The 22,688-nt window shown below is 48.7% G+C and overlaps 1 protein-coding gene and 1 long non-coding RNA gene across 4 annotated transcripts in view; one reads left to right on the plus strand and one right to left on the minus strand.

Moving 5' to 3' along the window:
• Positions 1–22,688, minus strand: part of Lrrc75a (leucine rich repeat containing 75A) — a 44,550-nt gene that overhangs the window by 18,362 nt on the left and 3,500 nt on the right. The window lies entirely within an intron of this gene.
• LOC120095115 (uncharacterized) lies at positions 1,063–16,905 on the plus strand. 3 transcript variants are annotated; one of them, XR_010055654.1, is made up of 2 exons: positions 1,063–14,320; positions 15,075–16,905. It is a non-coding gene; the product is annotated as an uncharacterized LOC120095115 (long non-coding RNA). The 3 variants fall into 3 exon arrangements; XR_010055655.1 differs by having other exon boundaries at positions 1,063–14,264; XR_005490268.2 differs by having other exon boundaries at positions 1,063–6,258.

Raw genomic sequence — 22,688 nt, forward strand, 5'->3', positions numbered from 1 at the left:
AGGAGGTGGAGCTCCATAGGGCACAAGGTCCGAGAAGCAGGTTTGGGGACATTTTGCAATGGGACAAGCAATGATGGGCCCAAGGCCAAGGGTATGGGTTTCCAAAGGGCAAATATAGATCCATACTGAAAGTTGGAACAGCATATTCCAAAGGGGAGTCTTCTGAAGACCATGGGAGGAGCCTGGGGCCTTTGAGAAATCTGAGGCTCTTCAAGGGCCTCTTGGGGGGGGGCATTTACTTGTGTCACATTGGGCTTTCTGTATAGAGCCCAGCCCCAAACAACCTGCTGTGACAGCTTGAAAGCAGCTGCCACAGGCCTGGAAACCGGCTGTTTCGGGAAAGCAGGGTAGCAGACATTCACAACAGGAAACAGCCTGTCTTCTTACGTCTTTATTTCCCTTTGGAAAATTCAGTTACTTTTGTAAAAATCTATTTCCCTCATACGTAAACTTGTTATAAAAATTTGTTATAAAACCAAACCAAACCAAACCAAACCAAGAACCATCCAGCTTTTTTGAGATGTAATCCATACACAATTTATTTATCTATAGGACACAGTGTGGGGCTGAGGTATAGCTCAGTGGGAGAGTAGCCAAGGAATCAGCGCCCGCCTCTGGCCTCCCTAGTACTCTGCATGTGTGACGTCCTGGGTTCAATCCTCAGCACAAAACAAACAAACAAACAAACAAACCAAAACCACCACCACCACCACCACCAACAACAAAACAAGCCATAAAGCGAAGCTTAGTATAACCACCATGATAAATTTTAGAACATTTTCATTACCAAAAACCTGTGACCACAACCCCACTCCCAAGTCTCCACTCTCAGCACCAGGCAATCATATCTACTTTCTGCCTCTATGTATTCTGGACTTCCTTCTCCTTTTGTTATCTTCTGTAACTGCAGATCTTTCTAGCAACATTTCCCTCTCCCTTATTGTTACTAATGTTAAGTTAATAAGTAAGCACTTTAGAGACCCTCATCCTTAAGAAAAAGAAAGAAAGAAAGAAGGAAAGAGAGAAAGAAAGAAAGAAAGAAAGAAAGAAAGAAAGAAGAAAGAAAGATTGATTTACTTAGCCAAGCATGATGGCTCACACACCCTTTATTCTAGCATCCGGTCTACTGCGTGAGATCCAGGCCAGGGATACAGAAAGAAACCCTGTCTTCAAGAAATAAAAGACAAAACAGAACACCCCACCCCATCCCCGCCTCCAACATTTACTTATTTTCATTTTATGTGAATGAGTGCTTGCCTGAATGCAAGTGCACTGTGTGTGTGTGTGTGTGTGTGTGTGTGTGTGTGTGTGTGTGTGCGCGCGCGCGCGCGCCTGGCACCAGGGAAACCAGAAGAGGGCGCTGCATTCCCAGGAACTGGAGTTACAGATGGTTATGAGCTGCCATGTGGATGCTGGGAACCGATCCTAGGGCCTCTGCAAGAACAGCAAGTACTCTCATCCATCTCTCCAGCCCCATTAAGTCTCTTTGTTTTAGTTTCTAATACTATTACTAGCACAAGATAGAATCTCCACAAGGGAAATCTCTTTGAAGCCCTCAATTAATTTGAGAATTACCTAAACTATTCAGAAACTGCTGCAACAGGAAAGTGTGCTATTCCGGGAGGAAGAGACAAAGAGGGAAGCAGGAAGTAGGGAGCCCTGGGGAAAGCTTCTCAGGACATACGGCTAGCTTTGCCTATTACTACTACACCCAACTCGTCAACGAAGTGCCCGGTCTATGTGGGCACAGATTATGTTGTGGTATTGGGGGTTCAAGGGAAATCCATGCCCACAGCTGGTGTCTAGAAGAAAAAACATTATCAACCCAAGGGACTGGGCCCTAGACTTTCCACCAGAGAGCTCTCACCACTGGGACAAGGAAACTATCATCTTCCATTTTCGTTGCCGTAACACAATATCTGAGACTGTGGAACGTACAAAGAGGTTTATATTTAGCTCATAAGTCTAGAGATTGGGAAGTTCAATGCAGGGTGGGCACATTTGGTGAAGATCTCATGCTGGGCTGTGACACTGTAGACGTCACCGCACAGCATGAACATGTGCAGAAAAGGCACTGACCCACTCTGTAACAACCCGTGCTGGAGAGAATGAATTCATTCCCGTCTGTGACAAAACATTAAGAAGCTCTTTAAGGTCAACGTTTGTCTGGGCTAGCGTACTCCTTTGGCAGCCTTCCTTACTATAACTGGGGGTTTCGGATCTGGGTTACTGCTATTACTGATACTGTTGTAGTCATTTTGTGTGTGTGTGTACAGTATGCAGACTATGCAGACCCATGTGAATGTTTTGGTGTGTGTATGGGTGCACGCACACGGCCTAAGGTTGATGTTAGGAATCGCCTTTCTCTTCTGCCTGCACGCTGAAGCAGGCTCTCTCAATCAAACCCAGAGCTTGCTGATATGGCTAATCTTGGGATTTGTGTCTGCTACCTGAGGCTGGAATTGCCTGTGGGCTGCCATGCCTACCTTACAAATGTGTGTCTGCGGTGGCCTGAATGAGAATGGCTACTATAGGCTCACATGTTTGGATACTTGGTTCCCAGCTGGTGAAACTGTTTGGGAAGGATCAGGAGGTGTGGCCTCGTTGGAGGATGTGTGTCATTGGCAGGTGGACTTTGAGGTTTCAAAAGCCCAGGCCATATCCAGTTAGCTTTCTGTGCCTCATGCTTGTAGGTTATGATCTAAGCTCTCAGCTACTGCTCCAGTGCCAGGCCTGCCTGCTGCCGTGCTCCTTACCGTGATGGTCATGGAACTAATCCCAAATTAAACACTTTATAAGTTGCCTTTGTCATTATGTTTTGTCACGGCAATAGGAAAGTAAGACAGGGGGTTTCTGGGGACCTGAACTCAATGTCTATGGGGCAGGTATTTTAACCAAGCCATCACCCAGCTTCTAGTATTGTTTTATGGCTGCCTTAAATGTGAACTCGCTGGTCAAATCTGAGGTTGTATACTCAGGTCTGCATGCACAGGCACCCAGAACTCTGCACTGGGCTTGCACACTCGCCTCTGCCTTTTGCTTCCTGTCCCGTGAGAATGGTACCCTCACCCCGTATCTTGCATTCAGTTACCTGGCGGCACCTGTTCCCCTCAGAATAGGGAGAAGGGTTCTTTCCTGACACAGACGATGAAAATTCTTTTACACCTGAAGATAATCAGACTCAACAGAAACTTCAGAAAGTCAGGTACTAGGCTGCCCCTTGGGCACTCAATAAGGCAGACACCTGAGGCTGTCCAAGTCCTGTTTCTCCAGTGTTTTCCCCAATACTAGGCTCCTATAGGCCTGAGCTTCACACTAAATCCCAGGTGTTTCCTGGGAGGCCACACCATAGTTGGTGTCGTCATGACTCTCAGTTATCAAATAGGCAGCCCATTCATGATGACCTGCCATTTCTAGAAACTTCCCACACCTGCCCCATAGCTTCTTACCACCATGTGTTGCCTCCCCTAACCCCACCTCCCAGCCCCTCTGCCACTCAGTTCTCCACTTTGCCTTCCTTGGCCCGATCCAATTCTAGACCCAAAAGGCCCTGCCCTCCAAAAGCCCCCCAGAAATAACAAGCACTGGGTGGAGGGATAGAGACAGGAGCATTCTTGTATCGCTGGTAGGAAAGAATACACTGATGTGGCCACTGCAGAAAATGGAATGGCAATTTCTAAAAAAAAAAGTAAATGCAGGATTACCATAAGATCCAGAAACAAGAAAAGAGAATTGAAAGCGGGGTCTCAGGGAGACATTGAACACTCGTCAAGGTAGAGACAAGAGAACTCGTGGTTCTTGCCGAGGACCCAGGTTCCCTTCCCAGCACCCACACGGTGGCTCAAAGCCATTTTAAATCCAGTTCTGGGGGGGGGGGGGAGGTCCAGTCTCCTTTTCCAGACTCTCAAGGCACACATGTAGGTAAAAACACTCATACATATAAAATTTAAAACAACTTAATTTAAAACGACAACAACAACAAAAGGCTGGAAGCAGCCCAAAGTGCTGGACAGATGAACGGATGAAGGAAACAGTACTTCAGCCTTAATAAAGGAGGGAGTTCTAACAAGCGCCAAACAGGAAGAATCGTAAGGACATTAATTTGAATGCAATAAGCTAGCCAAGGAAGGGCAAATCCTGTATGACCCGTTTGTTTGAAGTCCCTTCAGCAGTTAAACACACAGAGACAACAGAACAATGGTTGCCCAGGAACAGGGCAGGGGACTGTGGGACTACTGCATTAACAGATGCCGGGTTTCAGCTTTGCAAGATGAGCTCTGGAGACTGGCTGCACGGTCGCAGGCCCATGTGTGTGGCAGCCAGTGTTGTCCTCAGCACCACACCAAAGCACTAAAGGAATTATGCTGGCAAATTTTACATTGTGTGTGTTTTGTGAGACCCAGATCAGCAAACACACACACCATCAAAGCTGGTGGCTGCTGTGGCAGCAGCTCACGCCTTTCCTCCCAGCCCGTGAGAGGCCGAGGCAGGCGGGTCTCTGAGTTTGAAGCCAGCCTGGTCTACAGCATGAGACCCAGGACAGCTGAGGCTGCATAGAGAAACTCTGTCTTGAAACCTCCCCTACTTAAAACAAACAAGCAAACAAACAAAAGCATGCACATCATCCTGAGGCAGAAGAAGAAAGTGCATGTATATCTGGCTTTCCTATACGACGTTTATTTCCCCTTAACAGACAAGGCCTTAATATGTTGTGCCTCCTGGTCCTGAACTCCTGGGCTTAAACAGTCCTCCTGCCTCAGCTTCTTTTTTTTTTTTTTTTTTCCGGAGCTGGGGACCGAACCCAGGGCCTTGCGCTTGCTAGGCAAGTGCTCTATCACTGAGCTAAATCCCCAACTCCCCTGCCTCAGCTTCTTAAGCAACTGGGTTGAAGTTGTGTGCCACTATGCTTGGTTGGCCATTAAAGTTTTTTTGCTACTCTGTGCCCAGTGAGGAATATATTTCTTCCTAATCGCTGGCAGAGAAAGCTTGGGATCTTTCTACCTATTTACATTTTTTTTTTCCTTTTTAAAATCAAGCTTCTGCCTTCTGGGGAGAAACTGATGTTGGCTCTCAATGTCTCTATGTTTATATTTCCTAGATAATTTTTAGTAGTGCGTGGTCTCAGCACCTTCCTCTGATCTCACATTCTGTGGTCATTTCCACGGGCACTGTTGCTGGGAAGGACAGAGCCAGCCAGGGTTCCAGTTTCTTTCTTATGCCCCGCTGGCTCATTACTCCTCCTTATCATCTCACTCGGCCCCTCCCCCTCTTGGCCTCTTCCGGGGCCTTTTGCCCCTTTCCCACTGAGTTCATTTCTTTGTGATCCTGCAGTTCAATTTCAGAGATGAGGATCAGGTTCCATGACAGTTATCCCATTTCCCCTCCACTTCCCCTCACTTCTGAAGGTGATATCTGGGGACACCTGAGCCCCTCAGAATGGCCTTCTCCCAGGGTTACAGCCCTTGCTGGCTGAGACCAACCCTGGAGAAGACTAGGCATTGGCTGTTGTGACTCTGCAATAGAAAAGGGACAACCCAGATCTCTACACCAGTAAGGGCAAGAGAGACTGGGTCTGTGGCCATTACAATATGCCTGCAGGTCCTCAGACGTTATAATAAATGCCTGCAGGTCCTCAGACATTATAACATGCCTGCAGGTTCAAGACCTTTATGACAGTCCTGCAAGGACACTGCCAGTACTATGCTGACCCTGTGTGAACAGCTGTCACACTTCCTGGTCACCCCTTTCCTGCGTGAGATCTTGAGGTGCTCTCTCCGAAGGGATATAAACATAAGCATGGGCCAGGGAGTGGAGAGCACCCCCAAATCGTGATTCCAAGGCCAATCCCTAACCTGGGGTTGACTTGTCAGTCTGTGGGAGAAAGTGGCTTCCCACTTCTTCAGGAAGCCTAGCTCCCTTCCTTCTAGGGCCAGCTCCACGACGCCTAGAGGGGGTTTCTCCCAAACTGTCCATCTCTGTCTTTGTTTGCAGTGTTCTCACTGCTGGTCCTTTTTTGGGGGGTGGGAGGATGTCTACTGAGGTGTGTACAGAGAAAGCTGCAGGGAAAGCCACAGAGGGGACTGCTAGGCACTTTCTATTTAAAGCCCCAACCCCCCTTTTCTCTCATAGACCTTCCCAGCAGGGAGTGATCTGGCGGCTGCCTCTCTCCTCCTCTCTCCTCCAAGCGTGACTCCACAGTTTCTTCATCAACACAGTGGGGAGAGGAGGGAGGCTGCCCTCTGAATACTAACTGGAAAGGTAAACAGCCCCGATGGAGATGGTGGATGGAGGGATGGTCCTTGTCAGTGCAAGCTGCAGAATGAGTTTGTAATCATGCGCAGACCCCCAGAAGGAAATTAATTAACGTCCAGAGGACAAACACGAAGCAGTGAGGCAGTCTCTCCAGGCTCAGGGGGCAACCCGGGCATATTTCTCAAAGGAGGGGATCTGTCAGGGAAACACCGGGCTGCAGCTGGTGCCTGAAGTCCTATCTCCTTCCAGGGGAATCCCGGGGGAGGGGAGGGGAGGGAAATGTCAGGTGCTGTTGGGAAACTGCTCCAGGAAGTCTCCCGAGAGAGAAGCCAGGATGTGTTGGAGCTGAAGAGCCGAGCAGAGCTTCCTCAGAAGACAATAGTATGAGAGGAAGGGTAGCTTTAAACTGTCACAGGGGAGGGAGGAAGGGAGGGAGAGAGGGAGGCTTGGACCATATGCACACATCCAATGTGAGAAACACACATGGATGCTGAATGGTGACCCCTACCCCACCCCAAGACATCCTCATGCTCTTGTGCCCAGAAACCAAAAGGTGACCATTTGTGGGAAAAGGTCTTTGTAGATGACACTAATTTAGGGACCTCAGAAGATGCCACCTTTGTTTATCTGGGTTTCCCAAATCCAACCCCGGGTGTCCTCGGAAGAGACAGAGATGATGGGAAAACAGGCAGAGCTGGGAGGGATGTGGTGGCAACCCCTTGAAGCTGAAAGGAGGGAAGAACAAAATCCCGTTGTCTGAGGCCACCCAGTTGGTAGTAATTTGTTCCAGCAGCCTTAGGAATCTAGCACAGTAGCTTGAGACGGGTGACAATTTTCTCAAGGCTTCAATAGGCGAAAGGGGACAGGACTCCTGTGCCACTGCTGACACCAGCTGAGGTCACTGAGGGTCATGAGGGCTGGTTCTGCTTACTCAGCACTCTGCTTCCCTTTTCCCCAGTCCTGGGTCTTCTGTTACCAGTTCACACAGTAGGGTGGGCAAGTGGTAGTCCCCAAAGATGGTCCCCAGCTCAGTATGAGAAATTGTATTTAGAACCAAGGAGATGGGCTGAAGAGATGGCTCAGTAGCCAAGAGCATTGGCTGCCCTTCCTGAGGATCTGAGCCTGATTCTCAGCACCAACATGGCAGCTCAAAATCGTCTATAACTGCAGCCCCAGGGGATCTGAAGGCCTTTTCTGGCCTCCGCAGGCACTGGGCATGCATATGGTGCATAGGCATACATGCATGCAAAACACCAATCCACATAAAATAGAATAAGAAAAATTAAACCAGAAATGTACCAGTTGTTAACAACACTTGCTGCTCTTGCAGAACAGCCAGATTTTTCAGATCCCAGCAACAAGATGGTGGTTCACAACCATCTATAACTCCAGTATGAGAGGATCTGACACCTTCTGGTCCTTGAGGGTACCAAGCTCGCAGGTGGTACACATACACACAGACAAAACACTCATACGTATAAAAAAAAATTACAAAAACCCACAGACGCATCCCCAGTGGGTGTGAGACGTTCAGAGATAGCATGATTGCTTAGCACATGAGTCCCTGAGCCTTATTCTCAGCCCTGGAAAAAATACCAACAAGTGGGGGAGAAAAAAACCTAAAAATCGCATTAGCTGGGCGTGGTGGCTCACACCATTAACCCCAGCACTTGGGAGGTGGAGGCAGGAGGATCTCTGTGAGTTTGAGGCCAGCCTGGGTTACTTAGTGAGGTTCTATCTCAAAAGAACTTCAGATGGTAAATTTATTTAGTGTTTATGATTTTATAAAAGTTTATTTTATTATTTTATGTGCATGGGTATTTTGCATGTATGTATGTCCGTGTACCACATGTGTGCAGTGCCCCAGAGACCAAAAAATGGGGTAGAATCTGATGGCTGTGAGCCTCCATGCATGTGGGTGCTGGGAATGGAACAACCAGTGCTCCTGCATCATCTCTTCACCCGTATGCGTGCTTGAGTGTGTGTGGTCCTGGTTCTAGTTCTGGGTTAGGACCAAGACTGATGACCTGCATGGCAGAAGGACAGAAGAGATACTCGGGGTAGGACTCACGGACATACATGTGTATATATACTCATACATCCCAACACATGTAAACACACAAAAAGTAATAAAAAATGACTAATTGCATTTGGTCTTATGCTTTTAAGCCGAACACTGAAGGGAGATTCAATTAAACTTACAGCAGCAGCTTTGAAGTGTCTTCAGAGAACTTCACAGAGAGCATATTTAGAAGTTGACTTTGCTGATATTTAAGAATAGGTTAGGAATCTAGCAAAGTCCTGCCCTTTTAGGATGGGTATTGATACACTTGAGAAAACTGGGAGTAGGAGGAACGATCTAGTGGTTAAGTGCACTGGCTGTTCTTACAGAGAACCAGATTCCCAGCACCCATGCTGCAGCACAAAATAGTCTGTAACTTCAGTTCCAGGGGATCCAATGCCCTCTTCTGGCCTTCCTGGACACTGCATGCACACTGTATGCAGCTGTCCGTGTACATAAACACTCACACATATAAAATAAATAGATCTAGAAAAAATAAAAATTATGTTAACAAAAAGGAACTGGATACATTGAACTTAGGAAAAAGGTCACTTCAAACATTCTAGTAGACCCGGGGTGAAGGTCTGATGTGAAGTGTGTAAGCACGTCAACAGCGGGGTTCTGTTTGGAGTGCTTACAGAAGAAAAAGATCTTTGCAGAGGACCAGTTGCCTAAGTTATAATCTCCTTGCCCTGGAATGCAACTGCGAAGGCTGCATGAAGTTGGTGAGTTACATTTGAAAGCTTAAGGAAACAGACGCATACTACCACACACCTTAATACCAGTACTCAGGAGGCAGAGGTAGGCGGATCTCTGAGTCTGTGAGGCCTGACCTATAGAGCAAGTTCCAGAACAGCCAGGACTACACAGAGAAACTCCATTTCAAAAAGTCAGGAAGGAAAATAATAAATGAATAAGAGCCCAAGGAACCACAGGTTTTCCATTGCAGCATGCTGATTATAAATGTAGACACAAGCTTCGTAATTCCTTAACGGGAGAACCAGGAACACAATAGCAGTCCCAGAGGATTACAAAAGAGTGCAGAAGCTCCTACTGCTTAGTGGCACCACAGACACCATGGCATTCTAGAGCACAGCATCACTGGGCTGTAGTGATCTGGTGTCCACACGTTCGCTGCACAGTCAGGCATAAGAAAGGACAGTTCACATAATTAGGTAGGGCATTTAATATCTGACGTTAACAAGTAAGTCACTGGTTTATGTATTCACTCTAATACATACACACACACACACACACACACCCCACATCTCTTCAGTCTGTTATCTTTTATTTTTTTCTTGAGATAGGGTTTCTCTGTGCAAACAGAGCCCTGGATGTCCTGGAACTTAATCTGTAGACCACACTGGCCTCAAACTGACAGAGATCCACTTCCCCTGCTGGGTGCTGAGATTAAAAGTGTGTGCTACCATGCCTGGCTTAAGCACATCTTTTAAACAGTATTTGTTTTTTGAGAATATCACATAATATATACCATGTATTTTGAACATATTTATTCTTCCCTCCCATTTCAAATTCTCCTGTACCCATTATAATATGGTAAAGAGGCCAGGTGTGGTGTTACAGGCCTTTAATCCAGCAACCTCGAGGTGCAGGCAGGGCAGAGGCAGGCAGATTTGTTTGAGTTGGAGACCAGCCAGGGCTACAGAGACCCTGTCTCAAGCAAAACCAGGCAGCACGGGGAGGTTTATTGCAAACTGGGGACCATTCAAAGCAGTTTCTCCCTAAGCAAGTGCACCCAGGGGCTCTTAGTGAAACACACCCATTCCTCATCACCCGTAGACAAAGGACATGTGAGCATGCTCAGTTTAACACTTTGCTTTTCATACACTGCATACTCAAAAAGTGAGGGGCAGGGCACAAATGCAGTTGGGAATGGTGCCTCATACCTAATCTTAGCAATTAGGAGGCAAGTTCTGGAGTTCAGGGCCAGCTTTGGTGGCATAGTGAGTTTGAGTACAGCGTGGGTTACACAAGAGGTTCACCCTGGGGGCTGGGGATTTAGCTCAGTGGTAGAGCGCTTACCTAGGAAGCGCAAGGCCCTGGGTTCGGTCCCCAGCTCCGAAAAAAAGAACCAAAAAAAAAAAAAAAAAAAAAAAAGAGGTTCACCCTGAAAAGCAGAAAGGAAGAAAGAGAAAGAAGGGCTGGCATGATGAGTCAGGGTTGTAAAGATGCTGTGCAGGCCTGGTGACTAACTTCAACTCCTGAAACCCATGTAAAGGTGGAGGAAAAATCATAGACTCCATAACGTTATCCTCTGACTTCCACACAGGCTGTGAAATACTGACCCCCTCCCCAACTCTGTGATACACGACCCTACCCCACATCACCACACATACACATATTGACACACACAAATAAAAAAAAGAGACTTTAAAGGAAAAACGGCAGACATGATGCACTTGGGAATTTCATTTTATGGTGAACAAAATTTATTCTAAGTTACCTAGGCTTGGGTCAGAATGACTTCACAGTCTTGGCTGGTTCCTTTTAACTCTCCCTGGAGAGTTTCTAACGTGGAGGCTAGAAGCTCAAGTCACATGGTGCAGATTCTGGGTGGGTGGGCCCGACTTCTTTGGCCTTCCATGTGTAATGGATGTGCGAGAGTCTGTTTTTATTGCTATTTTAGTGCGTAGTCCTACTTACGAAAACATCTCTGCAAAACAGGATGCTACAGTACACCAGCAGCCACCTCAGCCCTATCTAGTGTTTATCCTTTCTTAAAGACTCACTATGTAGCCCAGGCTAGCCTGGAATCTTCATTATTCTGTCCCATCTCCTTAGTGTACCACCATATCTGAACTTACCATGTACCCCCCACCTCTTTAAAAAAAAAAACCAGGGGCTGGGGATTTGGCTCAGTGGTAGAGCGCTTGCCTAGCAAGCGAAAGGTCCTGGGTTCGGTCCCCAGCTCCGAAAAAAAAAAAAAAGAAAAAAAAACCCAAAAAACTATATACATGCATGGTGTGTGTGTGTGTGTGTGTGTGTGTGTGTGTGTGTGTGTGTGTGCAGATGTATGTGTGGCGATGCAGTAGGTAAGAGTCAGAGGAGAGTTCTGTGAGTCAGTTATCTGCTTCCACCTGGGATCAAACTAAAGGTTGCCAGTCTTGTGTGGTAAACGTCTTTTCTCGCTGAACCATCTCACTCCTGACTGCAGTTGGGGCTAGGTGGAGTGATCCGCCCGGTATTGTTGAGGTGCATGTAACTCTAGGATTCTGCACAACAAAACCTCTCAGTGATGTGTTTTATTGGCTGTGTGGGCAAGGAGCCCGCGTGTGCATATACCCTCAAGCATTCCTCCCCATAACACCAGCGGCAAAGTCATGCACATTACATGAGGCCACATGGAGGTGGGAGTGCTGTCAGAATAAGAGCAGGAGGCACACTACTCAGGTTTGGGGATCACCATAGCAAAGCTGCAAAGGTAATAGATACCATAAAACACACACACACACACACACACACACACACACACACACACACACACACCACAGTCCCCTCTACCTAGAGAAACTCCCAGTGTGTGAACAGCCCTGTTTCAGGGTTTCAGGATGAGGCCTCCTTCCAGTGTGGCATCACCCAGCCCTGGTTTCAGTCTCTGCAGTTCCTCTTGAGGACAGTCTTCTTGCTTGGTGTCTACTACAGAGCCTGGTACCCAGAAGATGTCCATCAGCATCCAGCAGACCCATGCCAGGCTGCTGCTAGGGTGGCTACTATGTAGAAATCAAGGTAGGGAACTCCTGCAAGAGGGCCCACAGCCCCTGCCCAACTTCCCCAGTATGGCCGAGGTGCAGGAGCAAAGGTGGGGTTCTCTGGTCCTTCATCATGGCTCCAGTTCTTTCAGGGATAGGTTATCACCCCCAGGTTCCTGCTGAGCCTTATGGGTTCTTACAGCCAATTATCAGGCAGAGTGGCACCTTCGGCTGGAGAGATAGCTCTGCAAGTAAAGGGACTTACAGGCAACTGACAGACAACCAGAATTATAATTCCATGATGCAGGGGGAGAACTGACTCACGCTACCCTCTGAGCTCTAGGCACTCACTGCGGCCTGCATGCACCCAGACACGTACACACAATTAGGTGAAGGTGAGAAACAAAAGACACAGTCTGGGGCTTGGAGAGTTGGACTGGTGACTAAGGGACCTTGTTGGGTTTGATTCCTGGCACCAGTGTTGGCTCACAACTATACTCAATTCCAGTTCCAAGGAATTCTTCACCCTCTTCTGACCTACAAGGGCACCAGGTACATACGGGATACACAAACATGCATGCAAGCAAAACATTCATACATCTAAAATTAAATAAATAAATTAAAAAAAAAAAAGCCCAGGCCCCCTCTGGAAACAGGTACCCAGCTACTGCCAAGTGTAACTTAATTATAACCCCAAGAAACCACAGCACTGACTACAAAAGGATGTTATCTCTTTAGAAAAACAGAGGACTGGATGAATTCCCCCAGGGTCATGGCTCCCCTCTAGATATGGATCAGGATGGGCAGACGTGAGACCCAGTGAGACCCAGTGAGACCCAGTTCCGGGTTGGTTCCTTAGTCATTCTTTGAAAGGGAGGGGCCCAGTGGCAGGAAGCAAGAGAGAGCAGAGAGCACAAAGAATTCAACCAATCCCCCTCCCTCCTCGTTCTTCAGACATTCTAGCTCTCTGGATTTTCTCTTTCTCTTGGTATTAGGACAGAGGAGACCTTCTGTGTGCAGGGCTCTCTCTGCGGCTGGGTCTCCCGGCCCTCCCGTGCTTTCTGATTCTGACACACATAGCATCCACAGTATCTCCCAACTGATTCCCCAGAGTCCTTTGCTTTCCCAGAGTCTCTTCTACAACTGAGATTCTGTAGAAAATGGGGGGTGGCGGGGAGGGGGAGGAGAGGTAGGGGCAGGAGTCCCAGAGGTCCCTAGGCTCCTGAATTCCCCGAATTCTTGGCATTTTGCATTTCCTCTTGGGAAATACTAAAATCAGCTGTTTATACCTCCGACAAACCCATTCAAGTCCATTATCCCTCCCCATGGTAAAGTCTGTCCCATTTAGAGGAAAGGTATGTTCCATCACCAAGGGACTCAAGGAAGAGGCAGAGGGATGACTTGGAGGACCCCGCTGGCTCCTCTGCAAGGGAGCCTTCCCAGGAACAGCCCATTTATCAGAGTGAGAAACTGAGGTCTGCAAGGTTGACTCAGTGAGGAAGAGGACAGAAGGAACCCAGAGTCCCCAGAAGTTTCTAACTCCACCTCTCCTGGACACCAGCCCTTGGGAGTTACTTATATTAGACTGAGTTCTCCAGAGAAACAACCAATAGATGCATGTGTGTGTGTGTGTAGAGGGGGGAGAGAGGGAGAGAGAACTTGGTTTATTTTAAGGACTTGGGTCATGTGATTGTGGGGGCTGGCAACTCTGAAATCTGCGGAGCAGGAGGACAGGCTGGAGGCCTACCCAAGACCTGGCATCGCTGTCTTGTTTTTGCTGCTACAGGAGGATTGGAGGCAGAATCTGTCTTTCTGGGGGGCGGAGGGGAGTGGGGGGGGAAGGCTTACATCTTTTCTCAACCAACCAACACAGCCCACCCATACTGCAGAAAGACAATGTTCTTTTTAAAACACCAAGATTTACACATTCGTTGCATTTAAAAAATACCTCCAGCCACATCTAGACTAATGGCTGACCAAACATTGGGTGTCATGGTCTAGCCCAGGGAACACACAAAATTAGCACCTCGGTGAAAGGAGGGTCTTATCACTTTAAATCTCTACATTAGAGGCAAGGCCAAAACCAAGGCCAAATCTCTAGTGTTTGGTCTCAGACCTCTTGCTGTCCTCCTTCTGGGCCTGAGGATGACTCAGAATGGATGAGGAACTCAGCTGGAATCCAGCTCACTCCCAGCTCCAGAAAGAAGGAAGGATCCCCTAGAACCCTAAGCTGGCTGAGGGTGAGGCTATGCCTGAGGTGGAGCTCAGCTGTCTGTCACACTGGACAGTGGGAAGGGTGGGTAACGACATGGTACCCTTCTAAGTGCTTCTGAGCAGGAGCCATGGGATGCCCCTCCCTGAGCCAGGAGGAATCATCCCCACACAGTAACAGCAGCAGTAGTAGTAGTAGTAGCAGCAGCAGCAGCAAGGGAGCAGTAAGCTTTCAAGGCTACAAGGAGGAGACAGTCATGTCTCTTGAGGATGGGAGTGATCTTTGGTTTCTGGGAGGCTCCTAAGTGTGTCCACAACTTCCATGGACACTGGGGGTGGTGTGGCGGAGAAGTGAGTGAGGTGGAAGGGAAAGAGATGGGTAAGGGGAGAGGCCAAAACCACAGGACTACCAGGAGTCCGGGGCTCAGTCAGTGTCCTTGACCCTGCCCACAGCACTTCCCACAGTGGACATCTTCCAACATGAGCACTGCAGGCAGAACCTGCCCCAGGGCTCTCTGTTCCACATCTGCTGTGAAGGTTGTCCTGCCTGGTCCTTTGCTTTCCTGGATGGGCTTTTGAGTTTTCTACAATGTTAGTGGCTGTAGGTGGAGTTCAGTGGTGGTATGTAATTAGCAAGAAACAGGTTCTTGAGTTTAACTGATAGCACACACACAGAAACACGTGCGCACGAGAGAGAGAGAGAAAGAGAGAGAGAGAGAGAGAGAGAGAGAGAGAGAGAGACAGAGACAGAGAGACAGAGACAGAGAGACAGAGAGACAAAGTCTATGTCTGGAAAACTGTCTGAAATTCCATCCTAATGCCTTCTCTTTCCTCTCCAGGCTCGCCCCTTCCTCCTGTGGACCCATTCCCAAGAGTCTCCTCTTTTGGCTCATGAAGCAACTTCCCTTTGAAATGTCCTACTCCATCCAAACCATTTCTACTCTGAGACGCTTGCCCTGCTTGATTGGGCTAGTTTCCAAGCAGCAAAAGCCATGTCTTGAGGGGTAGGAATTCCTGGAAAAGGTAACTTGGATGGTTTTGCGTCTGCGTTTTCATGTCCCACTCATTCGGTGTCCCCGAAGCTTCCTGGAAACCACCGGGCAAGTGTGCTGTCCACCACTGCTTCTACTCTGAGGCTCAGCTCTGGGAGGGGTGTGGGGGGCACAGCTGAAGTTAGCAGCTGGGGATAATAAAAGCTCAGTGGACTGGCGCGGGACACACCTGGACTGCAGTTTCTTAGAACTGCTTGGGGGAGACATAAATGCAGTCAGCTTGGAAAACAGGGAGGGGGTTCACGGACCCTGGCAGTCTGTGAGAGCTTAGTAGGGACGGACACCGTATCTTTGCTTGGGCCCTGGGTACCCCAGATGGAGTCCAGATCCACTCAGGGAGTCTCTGATTTTGATGTTTCTTAATAGGTTGGACTGTTGAACTGGAACATCCTAGAACAGCAGTTCTCAACCTGTGGGTCATAGCCCCTTAGGGAGTTGAGTGACCCCTTTACAGGGGTCGAATATCAGATAGTCTATATATCAGATATTTGTCATTTATAAGAGCAGCGAAATTACAGCTATAAAGTAGTAACGAACATAATTATATGGCTGGGGGTCACCACAATGTGAAGGACTGCTAATGGGTTGTAGCATTAGGAAGGCTGAGACCCACTGCTCTAGCGGGATCAAGAGGATGATAGCAAGCGCTGGTTAAGAATGAGTCAGGTTCTGGGTGCTGCCTCACTGCCCTGTTCCTTGCTTTAGGTGATCTGAGAGGCTGTGCTGAAGGACTTGATAGAAGGAGTGGCTGATCAGCCTCAGCTCATAAATATCTGAACTTCTACCCTCTTACCACGGCTGCTTCTAAAACAGCTGTGTAGGGCACGCTGGGCACAGGTACCTGACTGGGGCTGAGCCATGTTGGTGCTGAATGAGTTGAAGGCAGCCAGTGAAGGAAATCCAGGTGACAGGTGACCTGGCCTCACACACCAAATGGCTTTAGTACTCTAAGTTCTGGGTCTTGCTGGGCTGCCAGGAGCAGAGGCGCAGTTAAGCTCTAACGGAGGAGATGAGCCATCCAGTGTCAGTCCATCACTTCAGCCCTCACTGTTTTCCTATCTTAGGTTAAGAAATGATGTTCTGCAAGTGGTGCTCCCTGTCATTCAGCCCTTACCTCCCTCCTGCTCCTGCCACAAAACAGCCAGGCCTCTGGGACCTAGGAACTCCTTCACCCTGCCCATAAGGAGGGAACCTACTTGCCCCAACCCAGGGAGCCTGGGAAAATGCTGCATTAGTAACTGGAGCAGACACAGGCTTCAGCCACTGCTGCAGCTTGGGAGACCCAGTCCTGGCTCAGTCCCACGTGACACACTACAACTCATCCCTGGGTCATTTGTGCCTCCACTAAACATCTAAACTCATTCCAGAAGATCTCACCCATGGAACTGTGGGAGTTCCTTCCCATCCACCATCCACTTCCTCCAGTGAGAGGGGAAGGACTTGGTTGGATCCAGGAGCTGGGACCATAATCAGAGTAGGGTAAGGTGGTCAAGGAACCCATCAGAAGTGCCCTGAGCCAGCACCTACCTGGTGCCAGGCCAGCTGTGTTCACTCATATACTAGTGAGGAGATATGGCGGAGGCTATAGCTATGCTGTGACTATCAAGAGAAGTTCTGGGCTGGCGAGGTCCAGGGTGGGAATCTAGATTGTTTAAGTCTTGGTGCTAGGCACCTACCCAGAGCACTTGGGGGAGGGGGGAATACTGCTCTGCCCAGGAGACAACCTAAGGCTCAAGGCTAGGCTCCAAGAGGCACAAGCTACATGGGTGAACTTAGAAGGAAGAGTGCGTGCATACGTGCGTGCATGTGTGTGTATGTGTGTGTGTGTGTGTCACAGGCCCTACCTCCCCAGGCTGTATGAATACAGATTTCTCCCAGTCAGCAAGCTTTAATGGGGAGAGATTTTCAGGGAGGGCAGTTTCTCTTTGAGGTTCTATCTTTGAGGGCCTGTGTCCCTTGGTCCAAGAGGGGTGTCTGATGAACCTCCATGGGCAGCCTGTGGCTGTGGTGGTTCTCCATGGAGACCCCAGTTGTGGAGTGGAGAAAAGTCACAGGTCAGAGGACCCAGAGGGCAGAAAGGAACAGGTCTGAGTGCTGCGTAGCTTGGAGGGCCCAGCAGAGCAGGTGAGACAAAGTCCTATTCAGGAAGTGGCAGGTGACCTGGTTCCCTGATGCTGTGCCTGAGTGTCTGTGACCACTCACAAGCCCCATGGGGAGGCAGGGAGTATTCGGTGGCCAGTGTAGCTGTGCAGACCCCTGGGCCACTCTCACTCAGAAGCAAGCCAGGGGCTGAAATCTGAGTAGCCATATATCACTGATTGCCCACCAGCCACTGTGGTTATTTCTGCTCCTCTGTCCATTCTGAAATGAGCACCCTGGCTCAGAGAAGCAGGCTCCAAGTCCCAGCTATGGCCAACACACTGCTTAGCGGAACACATGCCTGACATGGTGAGCTCTTGGATCCCGGCCACCCTCTGTGAAGCAGGGCACAATTGTTGCTGGGGCCTTTCCCCACAGATTGCATGCTGTGTCCCCATACCTGCAGCTAGCTGCCCTTTGAAGAACACTGAATATATGCATTCAATTGGTCTTTTCCTTTTTGCTCATCTATAGTTTCTTATTTTCCATCATGGCAGAATGCTGCTTTTTGGGGACATACTTTAAAGTCTACTAGTTACACTATAAATAACTATGTATTAATTCCACTTTTTTTTTTTTTAAGGACCATGGTGGCACACACACAACTATAATCCCAGCATTTGGGAGGCTGAGGCAGGATGGTTACAAGCTTGAAGCCAGCCTGGGCCACATAGTGAGATACTGACTAAAGAAAACAACATAAGCCAACAATTTAAAGAATTTAAAAGGGGCCGGGATGCAGTTCAATTGGAAGAGTGCTTGTCTAGCATATATGAAGCCCTGGCTTGGATCCCTAGCACTGCATGAACAGGGTATGGTGGCTATGCCAGTAATCCCAGCACTTAGGAGACGGACACAGGAGGACAAGAAGTCTAAGGTCATCTCTGGCTCTATAGAGTCAGGGCTGGCCTAGGCTACACGAGACACCCTGGTTTAAGAAGAGAAAAAAAGATAGAGCTTGAATGAATGAATATGGTGGACTAAAAACCCACAGAGTGGATCTCTAGTGCCTGCTCTCCCTGCCTAGGCAGGTGCTTACATCTAGACTACTGAAATGAGCTGGTCTAGACCCCTTACTCATTCTCATGGCTTCACATCCATCTTTCTGTGGGTAGAGTTGGTCGGGGTATAGCAGGAAGCCCACAAAACTCAGACTAACAAGAGACTGACATTTGTCTTCCCCGCCCCCCTCCCTCCCCCCGCCCTGGAGTTGAGGACCAAACCCAGGGCCTTGCACTCTACCACTGAGCTAAATCCTCAACCCATTTGTCTTAGTTTTAAAAGAGGTTTATGTAGTCCAGGCTGATCTCAAACTCTGAATCCTATCAATAATACCTCACCAACAGTGTTTGAAAAGGCATATGCCTCTGCACCTTGCCGGAAGAGAAGTTTTTAAGAGTCTGCTTTTTACCAGGGGAATCAGAGATACAAAAGATGGACAGACTCAGGGACTCAAAGCAAAGCCACAAGGAGTAGGAAGATGGAGAGGGACTTGGAGGAGACACAGGGTGAGGGGCAGTTCAGCAGGTGCGCATGGTGTTTTTAAATCTGCTTTCTGCTACAAAATGTCCAAGGCTGGTAATTTATAGGAAACAAAGTTTCAAGTTTATTTAGCTCACAGATCTGGAGGTCAGATATCCAAGGGCACAGCATAGCATTTGGAGAAGGCTTCCTTGCTATTCTGTAACAGAGTAGAGAAGCTCAGTGGTGATACAGGGCAAGTGTATGTCAGCTCAAGCCACCTGTCCTATCAAAGGAACCCCACCTTCATGAGTTTATCTTATCTTAATCACTTGCCAAAGACCACCTCCCCCATATACTATCATCATGAATTTGGAAGTTAGGTGTGTAACACAGGATCTTAGTACATGGGCCTCAGGCGCAAAGTGAGTCTGTCTGCCTCTGCAGGAAAACACACTTGGGTACTCCCTAGTCTCAGCTGGACTCCTATGTCTATCCTGGTTAGATAAAATTAGAAACATCAAAATGCCACATCCCTTTGAGCAGCAGCTGTCGGCAGAACTCCATATGGTTGCAGCAGCCAGGAGTCTGAGCTAATAAAAGTTAAAAAAAAAAAAAAAAGTAAGAAAGAAAAAAAAAAGAAGAAGAAAAAGTGAAGCTGGGAAATGCTCCCAGAGAGCCACGTGGGCACCACTCAGAGCCAGGGTGGGTGGGGTGGGGACAAAAGCAGGCACTGTCAGAAGGGGTCCCGCCCTTGTTCAGCACACCAAGGTCTCGTCCTCATTTTGAACACTCAACTCCTTGAGTAATGGTGAGGTCCGCTGATGTGGATGACTGGATCCTTCCTGCTCCAGTACTTTCCAGGGGGAGATGCGGGGGTGGGAGTGGGGGGGAGGAGATAGAGCAGGAAGGAGTTGGGGCAGCTGATGTCTCCTCCCCTTCACTGAAGCCCTAACCTCCTTGCTGGGGTTTCAGCCCAACCTGATGTTACAAGGACCCTGGAATCAGTGTCCTTAAAAAGGAATCCCCAGAGAAGCTTTCCATCCTGTGTACATGAGGGCACTCAGAGCCAGAGTCATAGCGAGGGCCCACACCAGATGCTGAACCTGCTGGAGCCTAGATCTTGGACCTAGCCTTTGGCACTTTGTTCTATCAGTCTGAAGGAACTAATACAACTGGCAAGAAAAAAAAAAGCCAGAAAAATCTATAGCAAGGACCAACAATCACCAGATATGTGTCTGGGAATATCCTTGTGTGCACATGTGTTTTCTCATAGAAAACTTTTGATGCTGTTCCTGGTGGGGAAGGTGAGTCAGGTGGCTGTCTGAACATCTCTATTTAGGGGAGGGGTCTCTTCCAATGCTGACCCACCTTTGTACATTCTGATGGGGACAGTGTAGAGATACTAGTCAGCTGATGAGAAGCCTCTTATTTACTGGAGGTAATGGATTATGGGGAGCAGCTATTGGAACCCAAACATCAGGAGGCTACCCTGCCCAGGGTTCAGAGTGGAAATAATTGAGAAATTTGAGCCAATCTCAGCAGACTCACAAGAGAGCATACCATGGAGGGGACATGTGCCTGAGGTATTTAAAACCATTTACAGGCCAGGCATGGTGGCGCATGCCTATGATCTCAGCAAAGGCAGGTGGGTCTCTGTGATCTCAAGGCCATCCTGGTCTACATATTAAGTTCCAGGAAAGCCAGAGCTACATAAAGAAACTGTGCCTCAACAAACAAACAAACAAACAAACAAACAAACAAACAAACAAGACCTCAGGGATTTCATGAAACCCAACTATGTGTCAAGGTACCCAGTTTAGATGGCTTTAGTCCCAGGATGGGACACACAGAAATGCCCTGATGCTGGGGATGGGGGTGGGCTGGGAGTGGGGGAAGAAGGGCAGTTAGACTGCACCTCCCCGCACATCAGAGGCAGAGGCCGGGACAGCACAAAAGCTCAGAAGAGATTTAAAAACAGCTTTTGGCAATCTCCAAAATTTGTTCCAAAAAGAGGAACGCCCCCCCCCCCCCCCAAGACAGCAAAGTCAGAGACTAGCCTACTCTAGGCCCTGTGGTTAGTTTGGCCTCCACAGAGGTTGCTGTGTCCCTGGCTAGTGTCCCTGGCAGCTGTGGAGGGGATGAAAGCAGTCCTGACATCAGAAGCCTCTTCACCTTTATCAGTGGAAATGCTTGTACGCAGCCCAGACAGATTGCCAGAGCTCAAGAACTAAGGTTTCTTTGTGGAGGGAGTGCATGCGATTCTGCAGGAGCCGACTAGGAATGGGGAGGCCCAATTCTCCCATCAGGCTTTGCTCTCCTCCTGCCACCTCAGCAGAGGCCCCAGACTACACCTGCCCAATAGGATCCTGTGGTGCCAAGGCTAGGCACCATGCCACTCCTCTCTCCAAGAACACCTCAGCCTGGCAGGGTGCCAGGCACAATCAAGCTTGTGGCCATCAGGGACTTCCTGAAAACTGGCATGCCCAGAAACCTAAAAGCAAATGCACAGGATCTCACAGCCATACTGGCAGCCTGATAAGTCGGCTGTGGGGCTGAAACAGGGCATCCGAATGCTTCCTGAGTTGGCATGTTGACAGTCTATACACATACTACGATAGCACAGAGACTTAGCAAGAACTCTTAGCAGGTTCTCAATGCTGTACCATGCACACTGGTAATGGTGGGTCTCTATTCTCAGGAAGCACATGACCTTGTCTGACAAACCAAAGGTCATGTGGGGAAGCTATGAGTGACTGATAAGACCTTGCACCATGGCGGGACTGACGTGCTAACCAGATGCCTGAGCATGGGCTGGTGCGCTCAGGAAGGTGGCCTGCTGAAGGTAAAGAATGTTTGTGGAAACAAGATGTGTTCCAGGTGGAGGAAGAATTAAGAGGTGACACTGGGGACCTGCCTGCTCAGTGTGTGGTGACCTTCCCATCGGCTCGCCCACAGATTCTCTTGGGAGGGAAAAGGTGACCTTCAAATGTCACTGTGCTTGTCTGTCTTTGGCAGGAGACCCATCAGTCAACAGGGGGTCTCCAGGACATTTCTGGCTCCTCTTGGGACAGTGATATGTGTAGCACCCTAATGCCCATGTATTTGGTTCTTGCCTTTGCAGTTTCTGCTTTCAAGTATAAGAAGACAGGTCTACCCTTCTAGACAGCACCTAGAACCACAAATCCAGGCCACGCTGAGATCAGTCAGGCAGAAGGAGGTAGGCAGAACAGCTCTACCTATCAGGGATACACCACACCAGTAGTAAACCAGACTAACTGGATTCTGCAGGTAGTAGAGTTAGGATGAGGTTCCCTCAAAGACCATGAGTCTCTAACACTTGGTGCTCTTGGGTAGTGGAGAGCTTAAGATATCTTGGGTCCCTGGCTCCTTCCTCTCTGTTTCCCAGCCACTATGAGGCAAGCAACTTCCTCAGCCATGTACTCCCTACCACAGGCCCAAATAACCACTACCTGAAACCTTTGAGGCTGTGAGCTCGAACAGAGCCTCGCTCACAAGTTGTACGTCAGGCATTCTGTCATAGGAACAGCTGACTAACACAGCAGGGATGTTGGTGAACTCAGAGATGGGTCACCTTGTCTGGGAGTATGCCTGTTTCTCATTCCTCTATTCCATGGAGCGGGACAACGACACAGTCTGAAATTTGGGGGTCTGAAGAAAGACCGCTGGATGGAGGCAGCAACGATGCCACACAGCCCAGCACTTTCTTTGTCAGACCATTCCATCCCCAGGACTCCTAAAACAGCAAGTCTGAGCCCCCAAACCTAAGCTGCATGGGGA

This window comes from Rattus norvegicus, chromosome 10 (assembly GCF_036323735.1).
Source record: "Rattus norvegicus strain BN/NHsdMcwi chromosome 10, GRCr8, whole genome shotgun sequence".
NCBI lineage: Eukaryota > Metazoa > Chordata > Mammalia > Rodentia > Muridae > Rattus > Rattus norvegicus.